The sequence below is a fragment of the Salmo salar genome, unplaced genomic scaffold, assembly GCF_965601325.2.
Source record: "Salmo salar unplaced genomic scaffold, fSalSal1 ptg000742l, whole genome shotgun sequence".
In the NCBI taxonomy this organism is placed as follows: domain Eukaryota; kingdom Metazoa; phylum Chordata; class Actinopteri; order Salmoniformes; family Salmonidae; genus Salmo; species Salmo salar.
This window is the reverse complement of record NW_027675483.1, coordinates 306,575-323,150: the sequence shown is the minus strand read 5'-3', so window position 1 is coordinate 323,150 and position 16,576 is coordinate 306,575. Positions and strand designations below refer to the sequence as shown.

General features: G+C 49.0%; 1 protein-coding gene across 1 annotated transcript in view; it reads left to right on the top strand.

Moving 5' to 3' along the window:
- Positions 1–15,407: 15,407 nt before the first annotated feature.
- The window catches only part of LOC145877248 (uncharacterized), a 33,331-nt gene continuing 32,162 nt past the window's right edge, over positions 15,408–16,576 (top strand). The window contains exon 1 of the mRNA XM_082972549.1: positions 15,408–15,921. The gene's annotated coding sequence lies outside the window, so the exon portion shown is untranslated. The remainder of the gene's footprint in view (positions 15,922–16,576) is intronic.

The following is a 16,576-nucleotide window of genomic DNA, read 5'->3' as shown; positions in this document are numbered from 1 at the left end:
CATAAAATTGTAGTTATCTTAGCTAGCTGAATTGTTTACCAGTTGCTAAGCAGTTGCTAGGGACTCTTTTGGAAGAAGCTAGCTAGCTAACGAAGAACAACAAAGAATATCTTTTTAACAGAAGAAAAGAAAGAGAAAATCAGGACAGAAGAAAAAGGATATCAAAGTGAAACAGTTCTCTAAAGACACAAGAGACAATAATACAAGAAACAACACTTCTGTAGCTTGTCAACTATGTGTCTGTCTATCCCTGTTCTCTCCCCTCTGCACAGGCCATACAAACGCTTCACACCGCGTGGCCGCTGCCACTCTAACCTGGTGGTCCCAGCGCGCACGACCCACGTGGAGTTCCAGGTCTCCGGCAGCCTCTGGAACTGCCGGTCTGCAGCCAACAAGGCTGAGTTCATCTCAGCCTATGCTAACCTCCAGTCCCTAGACTTCCTGGCGCTGACGGAAACATGGATTACCACAGATAACACTGCTACTCCTACTGCTCTCTCTTCGTCTGCCCACGTGTTCTCGCATACCCCTAGAGCATCGAGCCAGCGGGGTGGTGGCACTGGAATCCTCATCTCTCCCAAGTGGACATTCTCTCTTTCTCCCCTGACCCATCTGTCTATCTCCTCATTTGAATTCCATGCTGTCACAGTTACCAGCCCTTTCAAGCTTAACATCCTTATCATTTATCGCCCTCCAGGTTCCCTTGGAGAGTTCATCAATGAGCTTGACGCCTTGATAAGTTCCTTTCCTGAAGATGGCTCACCTCTCACAGTTCTGGGTGACTTTAACCTCCCCACGTCTACCTTTGACTCATTCCTCTCTGCCTCCTTCTTTCCACTCCTCTCCTCTTTTGACCTCACCCTCTCACAAGGCAGGCAATACGCTTGACCTCATCTTTACTAGATGCTGTTCTTCCACTAATCTCATTGCAACTCCCCTCCAAATCTCCGACCACTACCTTGTATCCTTTTCCCTCTTGCTCTCATCCAACACTTCTCACTCTGCCCCTACTCGGATGGTATTGCGCCGTCCCAACCTTCGCTCTCTCTCTCCCGCTACTCTCTCCTCTTCCATCCTATCATCTCTTCCCTCTGCTCAAACCTTCTCCAACCTATCTCCTGATTCGGCCTCCTCAACCCTCCTCTCCTCCCTTTCTGCATCCTTTGATTTTCTCTGTCCCCTATCCTCCAGGCCGGCTCGGTCCTCCCCTCCTGCTCCGTGGCTCGACGACTCACTACGAGCTCACAGAACAGGGCTCCGGGCAGCCGAGCGGAAATGGAGGAAAACTCGCCTCCCTGCGGACCTGGCATCCTTTCACTCCCTCCTCTCTACATTCTCCTCTTCTGTCTCTGCTGCTAAAGCCACTTTCTACCACTCTAAATTCCAAGCATCTGCCTCTAACCCTAGGAAGCTCTTTGCTACCTTCTCCTCCCCCTCCCCCCCCCCCCTCCTCCCTCTCTGCGGATGACTTCGTCAACCATTTTGAAAAGAAGGTTGACGATATCCGATCCTCGTTTGCTAAGTCAAACGACACCGCTGGTCCTGCTCACACTGCCCTACCCTGTGCTTTGACCTCTTTCTCCCCTCTCTCTCCAGATGAAATCTCGCGTCTTGTGACGGCCGGCCGCCCAACAACCTGCCCACTTGACCCTATCCCCTCCTCTCTTCTCCAGACCATTTCCGGAGACCTTCTCCCCTACCTCACCTCGCTCATCAACTCATCCTTGACCGCTGGCTACATCCCTTCCGTCTTCAAGAGAGCGAGAGTTGCACCCCTTCTGAAAAAACCTACACTCGATCCCTCCGATGTCAACAACTACAGACCAGTATCCCTTCTTTCTTTTCTCTCCAAAACTCTTGAACGTGCCGTCCTTGGCCAGCTCTCCTGCTATCTCTCTCAGAATGACCTTCTTGATCCTAATCAGTCAGGTTTCAAGACTGGGCATTCAACTGAGACTGCTCTTCTCTGTGTCACGGAGGCTCTCCGCACTGCTAAAGCTAACTCTCTCTCCTCTGCTCTCATCCTTCTAGACCTATCTGCTGCCTTTGATACTGTGAACCATCAGATCCTCCTCTCCACCCTCTCCGAGTTGGGCATCTCCGGCGCGGCCCACGCTTGGATTGCGTCCTACCTGACAGGTCGCTCCTACCAGGTGGCGTGGTGAGAATCTGTCTCCGCACCATGCGCTCTCACCACTGGTGTCCCCCAGGGCTCTGTTCTAGGCCCTCTCCTATTCTCGCTATACACCAAGTCACTTGGCTCTGTCATATCCTCACATGGTCTCTCCTATCATTGCTATGCAGACGACACACAATTAATCTTCTCCTTTCCCCCTTCTGATAACCAGGCGGTGAATCGCATCTCTGCATGTCTGTCAGACATATCAGTGTGGATGACGGATCACCACCTCAAGCTGAACCTCGGCAAGACGGAGCTGCTCTTCCTCCCGGGGAAGGACTGCCCGTTCCATGATCTCGCCATCATGGTTGACAACTCCCTTGTGTCCTCCTCCCAGAGTGCTAAGAACCTTGGCGTGATCCTGGACAACACCCTGTCGTTCTCCACTAACATCAAGGCGGTGACCCGATCCTGTAGGTTCATGCTCTACAACATTCGCAGAGTACGACCCTGCCTCACACAGGAAGTGGCGCAGGTCCTAATCCAGGCACTTGTCATCTCCCGTCTGGATTACTGCAACTCGCTGTTGGCTGGGCTCCCTGCCTGTGCCATTAAACCCCTACAACTCATCCAGAACGCCGCAGCCCGTCTGGTGTTCAACCTTCCCAAGTTCTCTCACGTCACCCCGCTCCTCCGCTCTCTCCACTGGCTTCCAGTTGATGCTCGCATCCGCTACAAGACCATGGTGATTGCCTACGGAGCTGTGAAGGGAACGGCACCTCCATACCTTCAGGCTCTGATCAGGCCCTACACCCAAACAAGGGCACTGCGTTCCTCCACCTCTGGCCTGCTGGCCCCCCTACCTCTGAGGAAGCACAGTTCCCGCTCAGCCCAGTCAAAACTGTTCGCTGCTCTGGCACCCCAATGGTGGAACAAGCTCCCTCACGACGCCAGGACAGCGGAGTCAATCACCACCTTCCGGAGACACCTGAAACCCCACCTCTTTAAGGAATACCTAGGATAGGATAAAGTAATCCTTCTAACCCCCCCCCCCCCTTAAAAGATTTAGATGCACTATTGTAAAGTGGTTGTTCCACTGGATATCATAAGGTGAATGCACCAATTTGTAAGTCGCTCTGGATAAGAGCTTCTGCTAAATGACTTAAATGTAAATGTAAATGTAATGTTGTTTTCGAAGCTTTGGACGTCATTGAACACATGTTTACGATAAAGCAATACAAGCATCGGCACACTGCTTCAAAATAAACTTTTTAGCTATTTCGATGCAGGTGTAACGGTCATCGTATGAAAGGGACCAAGGCTCAGCGGGTTGAGTCCTCATGTTAACTTTTAATATAGAACACTGAAAACCAGCCCCACGCACCAGACTGGAGACGTCGGACACGTCGGACACTCTGGACGGGGCACTGTCGTCGGACACTCTGGACGGGGCACTGTCGTCAGACACTCTGGACGGGGCACTGTCGTCGGACACTCTGGACGGGGCACTGTCGTCGGACACTGGACGGGGCACTGTCGTCGGACGCTCTGGACGGGGCACTGTCGTTGGACGCTCTGGACGGGGCACTGTCGTCGGAAGCTCTGGACGGGGCACTGTCATCGGAAGCTCTGGACGGGGCACTGTCGTCGGAAGCTCTGGACGGGGCACTGTCGTCGGAAGCTCTGGACGGGGCACTGTCGTCGGAAGCTCTGGACGGGGCACTGTCGTCGGAAGCTCTGGACGGGGACTGTCGTCGGAAGCTCTGGACAGGGACTGCGCACTGAAAGCCTGATGCGTGGGGCTGGTAGTGGAGGTACCAGACTGGAGACACGCACCCCAAGGCTAGTGCGGGGAGCAGGAACAGGACGATTTGGACTGGGCTGACGCACTGGAGGCCTGGTGCGTGGGGCTGGTACTGGAGATGCCAGACTGGATACACGCACCCCAAGGCTAGTGCAGGGAGCAGGAACAGGACGATTTGGACTGGGCTGACGCACTGGAGGCCTGGTGCGTGGTGCTGGCTTTGGATGTGCCAGACTGGATACACGCACCTCAGGGCTAGTGCGAGGAGCAGGAACAGGATACACTGGACCGTGAAGGCTCACTGGCGGTCTTGAGCGCAGTACTGGTACCACCCTTACTGGCTGGATGCCCGCTTCCCCCTGGTAAATGCGGGGCGCTGGCACCGCGCACACCGGCCTGTGAATGCTCGGCCTCGACGCCGTGCGCATCACCCCATAGCACGGGGCCTGACCAGTAACAAGCTGCCTCCGATAAGCACGGGGAGTTGGCTTGGGGCTTAACCCTGGCCCAGCCAAACTACCCGTGTGCCCCCCCCAAAAAAATTATTGGGGCTGCCTCTCATGCATCCTCCGTTGGGCCCGCTCTTCGCTCCACTTTCGCCGTTCCTCCCTCGCTGTCTCCACCTGTTTCCATGGCAGGGTCTTGTCCCCTGCCATTACCTCCTCCCATGTCCAAAATGTCCTCCACTCCCTTATCTCCCTGGCCCAGGATCCTTCCTCTTCCTGGACCCCGCTGCTTGGTCCGCTGGTGGTGGGAAGTTCTGTAACGGTCGTCGTATGAAAGGGACCAAGGCGCAGAGGGTTGAGTGCTCATGTTAACTTTTAATATAGAACACTGAAAACACAAAACAATATACAAACCTCAATCACTCTAACTTAAAGAGTCTTAACGTAACTAAATCTCACAGCCTCTGGAGAACACACCACTACCTAATTACCAACCCCCCCCAAATCAGTTCTCCACAAACTTCATGTTTACGTCCAAGGGTGAAACCACGTTGATTAAAAAACTACACGGAAATTATACAAATGTTATTATCGCAACCACCCTTATACATTTTTTTAAAAAGCAACCTAGATTAGACTGGGTTCACTGGAACGAACTACAAAAATCTCTGAAACTGGAAACACTTATCTCCCTCACTGGCTTTAAGCACCAGCTGTCAGAGCAGCTCACAGATCACTGAACCTGTACATAGCCCATCTATAATTTATCACAAACAACTACCCCTTCCCCAACTGTATTGATTTATTTTATTTTGCTCCTTTGCACACCATTATTTATATTTCTACTTTGCACTTTCTTCTACTACAAATCTACCATTCCAGTGTTTTACTTGCTATATTGTATTTACTTTGCCACCATGGTCTTTTTTTGCCTTTACCTCCCTTATCTCACCTCATTTGCACACATTGTACATAGACCTATTTTTCTACTGTATTATTGACTGTATATTTGTTTTACTCCATGTGTAACTCTGTGTTGTTGTAACGGCTGTCTTCTGCAGAAATGGACCAAGGCGCAGCAGGTATGTGAATACTCATCTTTAATTAAAATAAAGAAGTAAAGCATCCACTTAACAATGCAAACAAAGTAACAACAGCTACAGTTCTGCAGGCTAGAAACGCAATGCAAAAAACAACCACCCACAACCCCAAAGAAAAACACACACACCTATATAGGACTTCCAATCAAAGGCAACTATACACACCTGCCTTCAATTGGAAGTCCCAATCATCCACCCAACATTTAACCAATACAAACATGCCACGTCCTGACCCCAAAACTAAAACACTAGCTCCATCTGCTGGTCAGGACGTGACAGTACCCCCCCCTCAAGGTGCAGACCCCGGAATGCACCTACCAACAAGAAAAACCCAATACAAAACCCATAAACAATAACCCTAAAACAATAAGGGAGGGAAGGGAGGGTGGCTGCCGTCACCGACGGCACTGTGCTACACCCTCCCTCCCCAACCCACCTATCCTGGAGGTGGCTCAGGTGCAGGGCGTGGACCTTGCTCCACCGTCGGCGTAGCCCACTTCGGTGGCGCTGCTAACTGCGCCGGGCAGATGGGCCACTTGGGCTGACCCTGGCAGACGGACCACTCGTGCTGGGCCGGAGGACAGGAGGACCCCTCGGGCTGGACCGGGGGACAGGAGGGCCCCTCGGGCTGGGCCGGGGGACAGGAGGGCCACTCGGGCTGGGCCGGGGGACAGGAGGGCCACTCGGGCTGGACCGGAGGGCAGGAGGGCCACTCGGGCTGGACCGGAGGGCAGGAGGGCCACTCGGGCTGGGCCGGAGGGCAGGAGGGCCCCTCGGGCTGGGCCGGAGAGCAGGAGGGCCCCTCGGGCTGGGCCGGAGAGCAGGAGGGCCCCTCGGGCTGGGCCGGAGAGCAGGAGGGCCCCTCGGGCTGGGCCGGAGAGCAGGAGGGCCCCTCGGGCTGGGCCGGAGAGCAGGAGGGCCCCTCGGGCTGGGCCGGAGAGCAGGAGGGCCCCTCGGGCTGGGCCGGAGGGCAGGAGGGCCCCTCGGGCTGTGCCGGAGGACAGGAGGGCCACTCTGGCCGATCCTGACAGGCAGGGCACCCTGGCAGATCCGGGCAGGCGGGCACCTCTGGCAGAACCGGGCAGTCTGGCCACTCTGGCAGAACCGGGCAGTCTGGCCACCCTGGCAGTTCAGGGCAGTCTGGCCACCCTGGCAGTTCAGGGCAGTCTGGCCACCCTGGCAGTTCAGGGCAGTCTGGCCACCCTGGCAGTTCAGGGCAGTCTGGCCACTCTGGCAGTTCAGGGCAGTCTGGCCACTCTGGCAGTTCAGGGCAGTCTGGCCACTCTGGCAGTTCAGGGCAGTCTGGCCACTCTGGCAGTTCAGGGCAGTCTGGCCACTCTGGCAGTTCAGGGCAGTCTGGCCACTCTGGCAGTTCAGGGCAGTCTGGCCACTCCGGCAGTTCAGGGCAGTCTGGCCACTCCGGCAGTTCAGGGCAGTCTGGCCACTCCGGCAGTTCAGGGCAGTCTGACCTCTCTGGCGACTGTTGACTGGCGGGCAGCTCTGACGACTGTTGACTGGCGGGCAGCTCTGACGACTGTTGACTGGCGGGCAGCTCTGACGACTGTTGACTGGCGGGCAGCTCTGACGACTGTTGACTGGCGGGCAGCTCTGACGACTGTTGACTGGCGGGCAGCTCTGACGACTGTTGACTGGCGGGCAGCTCTGACGACTGTTGACTGGCTGGCAGCTCTGACGACTGTTGACTGGCGGGCAGCTCTGGTGATGGTTGACTGGCGGGCAGCACTGACGACTGTTGACTGGCGGGCAGCTCTGGTGACTGTTGACTGGCGAGGCTGGGTTGACACACTAGACTCCTGATGCGTGGGGCTGGTATAGGACGTGCCAGCCTGGAGACACGCACCTCCATGCTAGTGCGTCTGGCGGGAAACACCGGACCGAAAGGGCGCACTGGCGGTCTTGAGTGCAGGGTTGGCATCACCCCTTCCGGCTCGATGCTCCCCTTGCCCTGGCACCTGCGGGGCGCTGGTACTGGGCGAACTGGGCTGTGCGTCCGTATAGGCCAGATGGTGCGCACCTCAGCGTAACATGGCGCCCTCCACCTCGTACGCACCTCCCTGTAGTCACGGGTAGCTGGCTTACGGCTCTTCCCTGGCCTGGCCAAACTACCCGTGTGCCCCCCCCCAAAAAAATCTTGGGGCTGCCTCTCGGGTTTCCTAGCCAACCGTGTTCCAGCGTAACGTTCCCGATGGTTCCTCTGTCCAGCTGCCTCCACTCTCCTGAGTGCCTCCACCTGTTCCCATGGGAGGCGATCCCTTCCGGCCAGGATCTCTTCCCAGGTGTAGGCTCCCTTGCCGTCCAGGACGTCCTCCCATGTCCATTGTTCCCTTTTTCTCTCCTGTGGCTTCCTCCTCTTCTGCTGCTTGGTCCTTTGGTGGGTGGTTCTGTAACGGCTGTCTTCTGTAGAAATGGACCAAGGCGCAGCAGGTATGTGAATACTCATCTTTAATTAAAATAAAGAAGTAAAGCATCCACTTAACAATGCAAACAAAGTAACAACAGCTACAGTTCTGCAGGCTAGAAACGCAGTGCAAAAAACAACCACCCACAACCCCAAAGAAAAACACACACACCTATATAGGACTTCCAATCAAAGGCAACTATACACACCTGCCTTCAATTGGAAGTCCCAATCATCCACCCAACATTTAACCAATACAAACATGCCACGTCCTGACCCCAAAACTAAAACACTAGCTCCATCTGCTGGTCAGGACGTGACAGTTGTATGTTGTCGAACTGCTTTGTGTCATGACGTTGGCCTCTTTTGGTACAATTTGGTGATACTCAGAAGAGACAATGTAGCCATATTACCATAAAACTGTTTATATTATAGACTCAGTTTAAGACTTGCCTCATATGGGTGTATGGAATGTATTAATAAGGATAAAGCTTTTGTAAGACATTGAGATGCTATGTACTGATGTAATGTGATAGAATTGTATTTCTGTAACCAAATCTAACTCAGTCATAGGCACGCCCCAGGGACATATACAGGACCAGGCGTCATTTGACCAGCCTGTTCGATGGGCACTATAAAACACTCCCTGATTTACATTTCTCCAGACCAGGCCTACACTCTATGGCCAGAGGTTTGACCATCCAAGTACTCTACTGAAAGTGAACCATACCACGTGTTTAACTTTTAGACTATTGATACCGACAGAATAAGAACAAGTCTTTGATATTAATTATTAGTCTGCAGCTAAGTAAATTATATCATCGAACGCGAAGACCAACGAAACAACCATTCGATGACGACATTAATGAATGTCGCTCTGAAAGATCCATTCTAACCGAGAGAGAGAGAGAGAGAGAGAGAGAACGCGGACAAAACTCCCCAACAGAACTACTCTCCAACAAGAATCAGAACGACACACTGAGCGTAAATATATATATTGATTGCAATTGTTCCCGAATGAGTGAGCCTTCAATTGTCAATTGTTAATGAACTCTGTGTAAACTTCTCAGCTGACCATTTATGACCCATTGTTCAACAGGCCGACCAGCCTGTTTAGCCCACAAGGGCACATTCTGATACCAATCCTTTGTTGACGATAATTAGTGTTTGTATGTTTTTCTGTTAATTACTTAGTGTAGTAAATAAATGATTTTAAGACAATTGATGTATGGATGATTTTAGTAAAGACTGGGTTCGTGCAGATACAACAATTTACGACGTTTTGGAATGAGACTGGACTAGAGTTAAATCCACCATTTAAACTTAGAAGATAATCGACCTATACTATAATAGAATATAATATTATAGTACAGGAAAGTTATATTAGGAAAATTACAGCTTTGTAATCTGAATATTCTCCTTGGTGCCCCGACCTCCTAGTTAATTACAATTAAACGATTAATCAGTTTAATCGCGTGATAATAATTACAGGGAGCTAATTGATAAACATATCTTCCGTTTAATGGTACCCCCAAAGACACGACATATTGGTGCCCCCGTGTGAGGACTCAAACTAAAACGCACGTTGGTTCAATTTGATAATACATATTGGAGCCCCCGTGCGAGGAATCTAAGATAGAATTGGACTTTGCTGTGAAATTCTATATATCAATTGTGCAAACAGAATTGTACAAACAGCCTGCTATGTAAACAAAGTGATTGTGCATTTTCCATTGAGAGAAGCTATTTAGAGTAGCTCCGGTCTTATGTCGATAGCAGTGAGGATTTAAATTCCAGATTTAGTCCGTTAGGCCAAACGGTACTATTTCTGTCGGTAAATATTAACTTCTAGAGTAAGGTTAGAAATTAGAAGTTAACTGTCCGGGAACCGAGCCGAATAATTTGCCTACCGCACTAAGAAAGTGTGGGCAGACCGTATGCGCATCGATATTTAAGTACCGTGTCGCTCCGGTCAGCATAAACGCTAGCAGAATATGCTGAATGGGGTTAAGGTGAGACGTCACTAGAAAACCCACCCTTTCCTATTTTGGTGCTTGGAAGGATACTCCTGAACCAAGTAGCAATAGCTTAGCATTACGGGTAAGCTAACAGAGAGGGAACATTTTACCCTCCACCGTAACACGTTTAAAATTTCTCCGCTGGCGCGACGGAAGTCCGACCTTTGTACTTCCGTTTAAATTTCAGCATTCTGCACCCTGGTGGTGAAGAATTGCCAGTACATCTCTAGGGGAAATTCAAACGTGGAGCACGTCTCATTCAATTTAACTAACAAGTGAAATTGCCAGATTTACCTTTTCAAGTGGATCTTTCAAATAATATCCAAAATTGATTGGGCGTCTACAATGAGACATGATTAACTTTTTCCAAACTTAACTTAGATGAAGCAAAGCTCTCAGGTTAATTGAAAGTTAATTCCCAGATAGCCTATACAGGTTTGATATATCATAAATAGATTAATCAGTAAAACCCATTAAGGGAAAGTATAGTGGTGAAGGGTCCCAACATTTGAACTACGGTTTACACTTAGGATATCCAATCAATGGAGATTGTATGGATTATCGTCTCATTCAATTTATTTAGTTAAATTGTCGAACATACCTTTCTAGGTTCTTCCAATGAAATGAGACAACTTAAACTTAGCATATTAACCTGGATGAAGCAACCTCTCAGGTAATTCAAGTTTAATACCCAGATAGCCTACCCAGGTAGGACTAATCATTGGCATTGATTAATTCAATTTGCTTTTGCAAATTCATTCACGTCCAACTTCCACAGTACTGTACAGTACTGATGGTTCATTAACGTCTATAAATAGATTAAAATCGTCTTTGCAGTTTTCCACATTCCAAAACCAAATTTTGGAAAATTAGGAAAAACAATTTTTCCTTTCAATTGTTCTAATAATGTGCAAGCTATCAGAGGGGGTGGTTCCCACTCGCCCGCTAATTAGTGAACCTCCACCCGTAAATGGATTGATCTCTGACCTCAGCAGCGATAACAACCCTAATTATGCCATTAGTGGAAAAGCAGACAACAATGTTTTCCAAAATCAACCATCGGGCGCAGGCCTCGTAAAGGTTCTCTCCAGTCTAGCTCTGATGTCTTGCCATCCGAGATTGCCATCTGTCCAATACCGCAGTGCACAGCTGAAGCACGAGCAGGTAACGGTAGACATAAAGGGACAGGTGGAGAGAACCGGGAAACCAATCACAAATGCAGAAAAGGGAAAAATTCTGCTAGCTATGGAACTGCGTTCGAAAACTGAACAATTAAATGTAATTGCAAAAACGTATGACGATGAACAAGCACAAGCTCTTCAACAAAATCGTTTTCTACAGGAACAACTCGATTTAGCCAAAACTAAATACGATGATGTCCATGCCAGACTAGATAAATCTGAAGAGTTATCTACAAACAGGAGCGCTCAACTTGACAACATGCATGCTGTTTTGTTGAATGTTACTCAAAATAACACAGTGCTCCTCAAAGCGCTGCAGACCAAAGACGATCAGTTAATGAACACAATGACAAAGTTGGATGATAAATCAGCAGAACTTATTGAAGTCGCTGACCAAATGAATGATGAGAGAACTCAGGTGATGAGGTTGGAAATATTGATTTCTAAGCAAGCAGAGGAAATCTCATCACTGAATCTCTCGCTCCGTACTCAAGACCTCTATCTGCAAACCATGACAGATAAGTTTGAGACCGAAAGGAGCAGGTGTGACACTCACGTGTCCAAAATCAGTACTCTAAGCGCTCAAGTGGACTCTGCAATGCAGCAGAATTCCACCCTTAGGTACCATCTGGAGGAAACCCAGAATGGTCACGCTCTACAGCGCGACTTCCCATCCAAGCAACCGGAGCCCTGTACTCACAGGAGTGAAGACAATAGGTTTCAGACCTTGCCTCCCTCATGTGTCCCTCAGTCTTCTCCTCTTGGCCCTTCGGCACTGAGTAATATGGCGCCTCTTGGCCAACAACAACAAGGCTTGGCTTCTTCTCTTGGCCTTTCGGCCCCAATTTCTCCACAGGATGAAGACAACCCTCTCCGCCCGCTTGGTGCAGAATACCTTGACAAACTCGTCAAGAATTTCCCCACCTTTGACCCCATTCCAGGTCAGCCAAACGATACTGAGACGTTCCTAGCTGACATAGAGGACGCGTTGGGTGGCTACCCGAACGCTACGGGTTCTGACAGGGTTTACCTGTTGAAGCGAACGTCGAATAGACACGTGACGAGGTTCATTCGTCTACAACAGCAACACGTGCTAAATGACTATGCTAAACTTGCCACAGCTTTGAAATTAGAATTCAGTGGTTCTGCGACTCGCAAACACGATAGCTCACTGGCTAACACCGTCAAACAAGCTCGGAACGAACACCCACAAGCTTTCTATCATAGGCTTCGTTCAGCTTACTTTGGCCTACTCACAGAAACAGGAATGGAAGAGCTGTTACCATTCAAACAAATGTTTCTGTCGAACATGTATCCCACCTTCATTACCTACTTGGGCCCTGCAGCCCACGTTGGCTTGCCTATCTTACAACTCAGAGAGCTTGCAAGCACAGCTTTTGAGGCATCAAAAGTTCACAACGCTAAGAGCCCTGACCACTCAGTTTTGAAGTTTAACCAGGAGCACTCACTCCAGTTAGAGGGTGCATTATCAGGTATTGGAGCGTCTAGAGATGACGCACAACAACAGTTTCTACCACGAAACATGATTCCAATAACCTCCGCGGTCGAAATAACTGTAAAGCCATCAACATGACTACCGCTACAATCGACCCGTTCGCTACGTTCCTGCACCCAACCCACAAAAAGTGTCAGAGCACAAGGGTAACAAAGGGTTGAAGGACGACCAAAACGTAGACCAATGTTTTCCAGAAGTCCCACTACGGGAAGAACTTAAGCGAGAACAATTTGAGAAAAGGGTAAAAGATAAGTCACAAGGACTAGACGGGGAATTACCGGACACCAGGTCCGCAGGAATTAACACCCATAGCATGGACGTTAAAGTTCAAATTTCTCCCGCTGTCATTCAAGACCCTATCCAGGGCCCGCTTGATCAAGAAACAAGCCCCCGGGCTCTGTCTATAGACTCTGATACAAAAGTTGCGAAGAAAAAGGTCAAACGCTTCGTTAAAGCCAAGCCCACTCAAAATCAGAAAAGTCAATCTGCTTCCATCTTGAACAGACATGGCACATCACGTCGTTGCGAACGACCACTCCACTTTGTGGGGAATATGTCCACTAACCACGAATCTTAACGGCCATACCTGCAAAACAGTCCTGGAGGACTGCTTAGCTTGTAATGCGCTAATTGATTTGGGTGCGACAATATCACTCATCTCTCAAACATTGTTTGATGATCTCAAAAGGGCTTTGAAGCCAACTAAACGTTGGTTAAAAGTGGAACGATGCGACACTAAACTTCGAGGGGTCACTCAGACTACCTCGCCCCTCACATTGAGAGTCATGCTGAAACTACACTTCCAGGACGTATCGCTCGTTCACCCTGTGTATGTTACCAGCCTCGAAACTGTAACCCTGCTACTTGGAGCAGACTTGATGGATCGGTTACTCCCATTGATGGATTGGAAAACCAACCAGGTATGGTCACAAGCCACAGTGCCTTCTCCACTGACCACACCGTCTCCCCCTAACGCTAGCTGCAACGCAGTCCTTCACGAGGGGTATCTGTCGAAAGCACCCCTTGAGAAAAAGACGTTTAGAAACCTCTTGGTACAAAATCCGATCCACGGAGATAGTACGATATCTCGACACATTCCATCAGCCAACCTGATTGACCATTCTTTTCATGATTTCGAGCCAGCTGTCTCTGTGAATAAGCAACTTCCCTCTTCCTTGCAGTCATGTAATACGGTAGTTGAGATGAACTTTTCTTTCCCTTTGGACACATCCACAAGCACTGCGGCCGTCCCAGCAAGAAAAACATTGATGCGCAGAGTATACTCTGCTTCCGATGATACACCTTCCGCTTTGTTGGGGACTGTCACCCCTTACAATGACACTCATGGCGTCAGTCCAGCAACTGACCCGATGACTCCCACTTGTGAAACACTTTGCGATATCACAGACCGATATCCTCGTCTCAGTTCACAGGTAATGAAGAGGTTGCCACACGCGGACGCGGTGGTGACTGACATGCCTCGACAGCCACTGAGCGTTTTGAAGCACAAACACCAGGAGATTTGGTTGAAAGGTTACAGCCACTCTCATAAAAATGCGGCCGCTGACAACTCGTACATAGGGTCCGACCTTTTCATTTGCGCATCGGACACCAACACCGTACGAGGCCGCCAGAGCATAAATCAAATCTAGTTGTAAACTCTCCTATGAGAACAGTGAGGAGCAGACAGGCCCCTAGACGGGGATTATCTTAGAAGACATCTAAGATAGTACTGAGGTGTACCACACTGGTCGTAAAGGAAGTCCAATGGACTTGTCCACCTCCAAAACAAATGGCAACAATAATCATTCTTTGCCATGCGTAGGTTCAACTACAATACAACTAGTAAAACGCTCCAATCATGTGTTCCGGTAGATAATATTTCAGAATAAATCGGTAGGATAACTGGTCCCCTTGAGTACCAGTACCAATACCAGCTACAATCAGTAAGAAGGTTAGTAACCTCACAAGTTAAATTGCTATTGATAATAGCGACATAGGAGTCACTCAGAGTGCAACACGTGGAGGGGAATCTCCAGTGCACTCTTCCAATGGTTAACACACATGTCACTAATAAATAGGACCCTCCATTCAGGAGTAAAATTATTAGAAGTCATGAACCATGATCACACCACGTATGACTGGTCCAATACTTAAAGAGTACTTCCGTCGTGAGGTTAGCTCCTCCGTGGATAACATAGCTATGAAATAGACTTCATACCTATCGCCACTACAATAGTGGAAGACAGTGACTTGTAGAAAACTACTACAGACTCCCTTGACACCAATTCTGACTGACCTCCAGGCATTGACTTGAAAATTACCTGACTACGTCAGACTCATTCTGAACAAGTTGTAATCTGCCCGGATACTTGGTTTTCTTCCCTTGACATGCGCGCTTGTGTAAGCATAAACGCACATGCACAACGGAACATCCAATTAGGATTTATGCTAGGACCACTTAAGGGCCCAAGCAATATACCAGCCTTAGTAAAGTTGAACATTTACTTCTAGGCCTTTGACTCTACAGCACTCACCAGTTTTCTTCCCAGAAGTCCGTAGGTCATACCTGTAGACTGCCCAAAACTAGTGCATTACAGCTGTAGACTTATCATATAGTTATCAACTTAGGATAGCGCCTAAGCAACACACCAAGTAGGAAAACCCTAGATATGGCATTAGAGACAATACCATGATAATCATTTTGCCAGAACATTGGACGTATATAGAATACAGTCCAATTCGATAATTTTTTTTGTGTGAACTATATTTTGTATATTTTTGTTTTGTTTATGCTTTCATTCCTTTTCGGTTCAGTTCCTTTGACACTTAGGAAGTGATAGAGCCATAAACAAAGTCCCCATACAACCATCACTTAGTGCCACAACGCTGCTCATTGGGGAATTAATGTAATTATATATATTTCATGAGTGTGTGTGCGTTGTTAACATCTGCCTAAGTTACTGCCCAGATCTTCCAGTCTGGACGACGGGTCCGGAACGGCGACCCCAAATCCGGACACCCACAGCCTATCCTTGTGGCGGCATGCCCGCTGTCAGAGAGACTACCAAGGTAAACCACCAGAGGGAGGGACCGCAACGGCGATCACCAACCAGGACATCCCCTGGCCCTTCCTGGGGTACTTTACAGCTTCCAGGGAACCTACCAAGGTACACCAATTGAGGAGACCGCAACGGCGATCACCAACCGGACATCAACTGCCCATCCTTGTGGTGGACGGCTCCGCTTTCAGAGAGCCTACCAAGTTCAACCACCAGAGAGGACTGCAACGATGATCTACCAATGGGACATCACGTGGTAATGATTTTATGTTGATTTGTAACTTGCAGGATAAACAAGATCCAAACCACCAGGGGGTGTATGTCATGACGTTGGCCTCTTTTGGTACAATTTGGTGATACTCAGAAGAGACAATATAGCCATATTACCATAAAACTGTTTATATAATAGACTCAGTTTAAGACTTGCCTCATATGGGTGTATGGAATGTATTAATAAGGATAAAGCTTTTGTAAGACATTGAGATGCTATGTACTGATGTAATGTGATAGAATTGTATTTCTGTAACCAAATCTAACTCAGTCATAGGCACGCCCCAGGGACATATACAGGACCAGGCGTCATTTGACCAGCCTGTTCGATGGGCACTATAAAACACTCCCTGATTTACATTTCTCCAGACCAGGCCTACACTCTATGGCCAGAGGTTTGACCATCCAAGTACTCTACTGAAAGTGAACCATACCACGTGGTTAACTTTTAGACTATTGATACCGACAGAATAAGAACAAGTCTTTGATATTAATTATTAGTCTGCAGCTAAGTAAATTATATCATCGAACGCGAAGACCAACGAAACAACCATTCGATGACGACATTAATGAATGTCGCTCTGAAAGATCCATTCTAACCGAGAGAGAGAGAGAGAGAGAGACGCGGACAAAACTCCCCA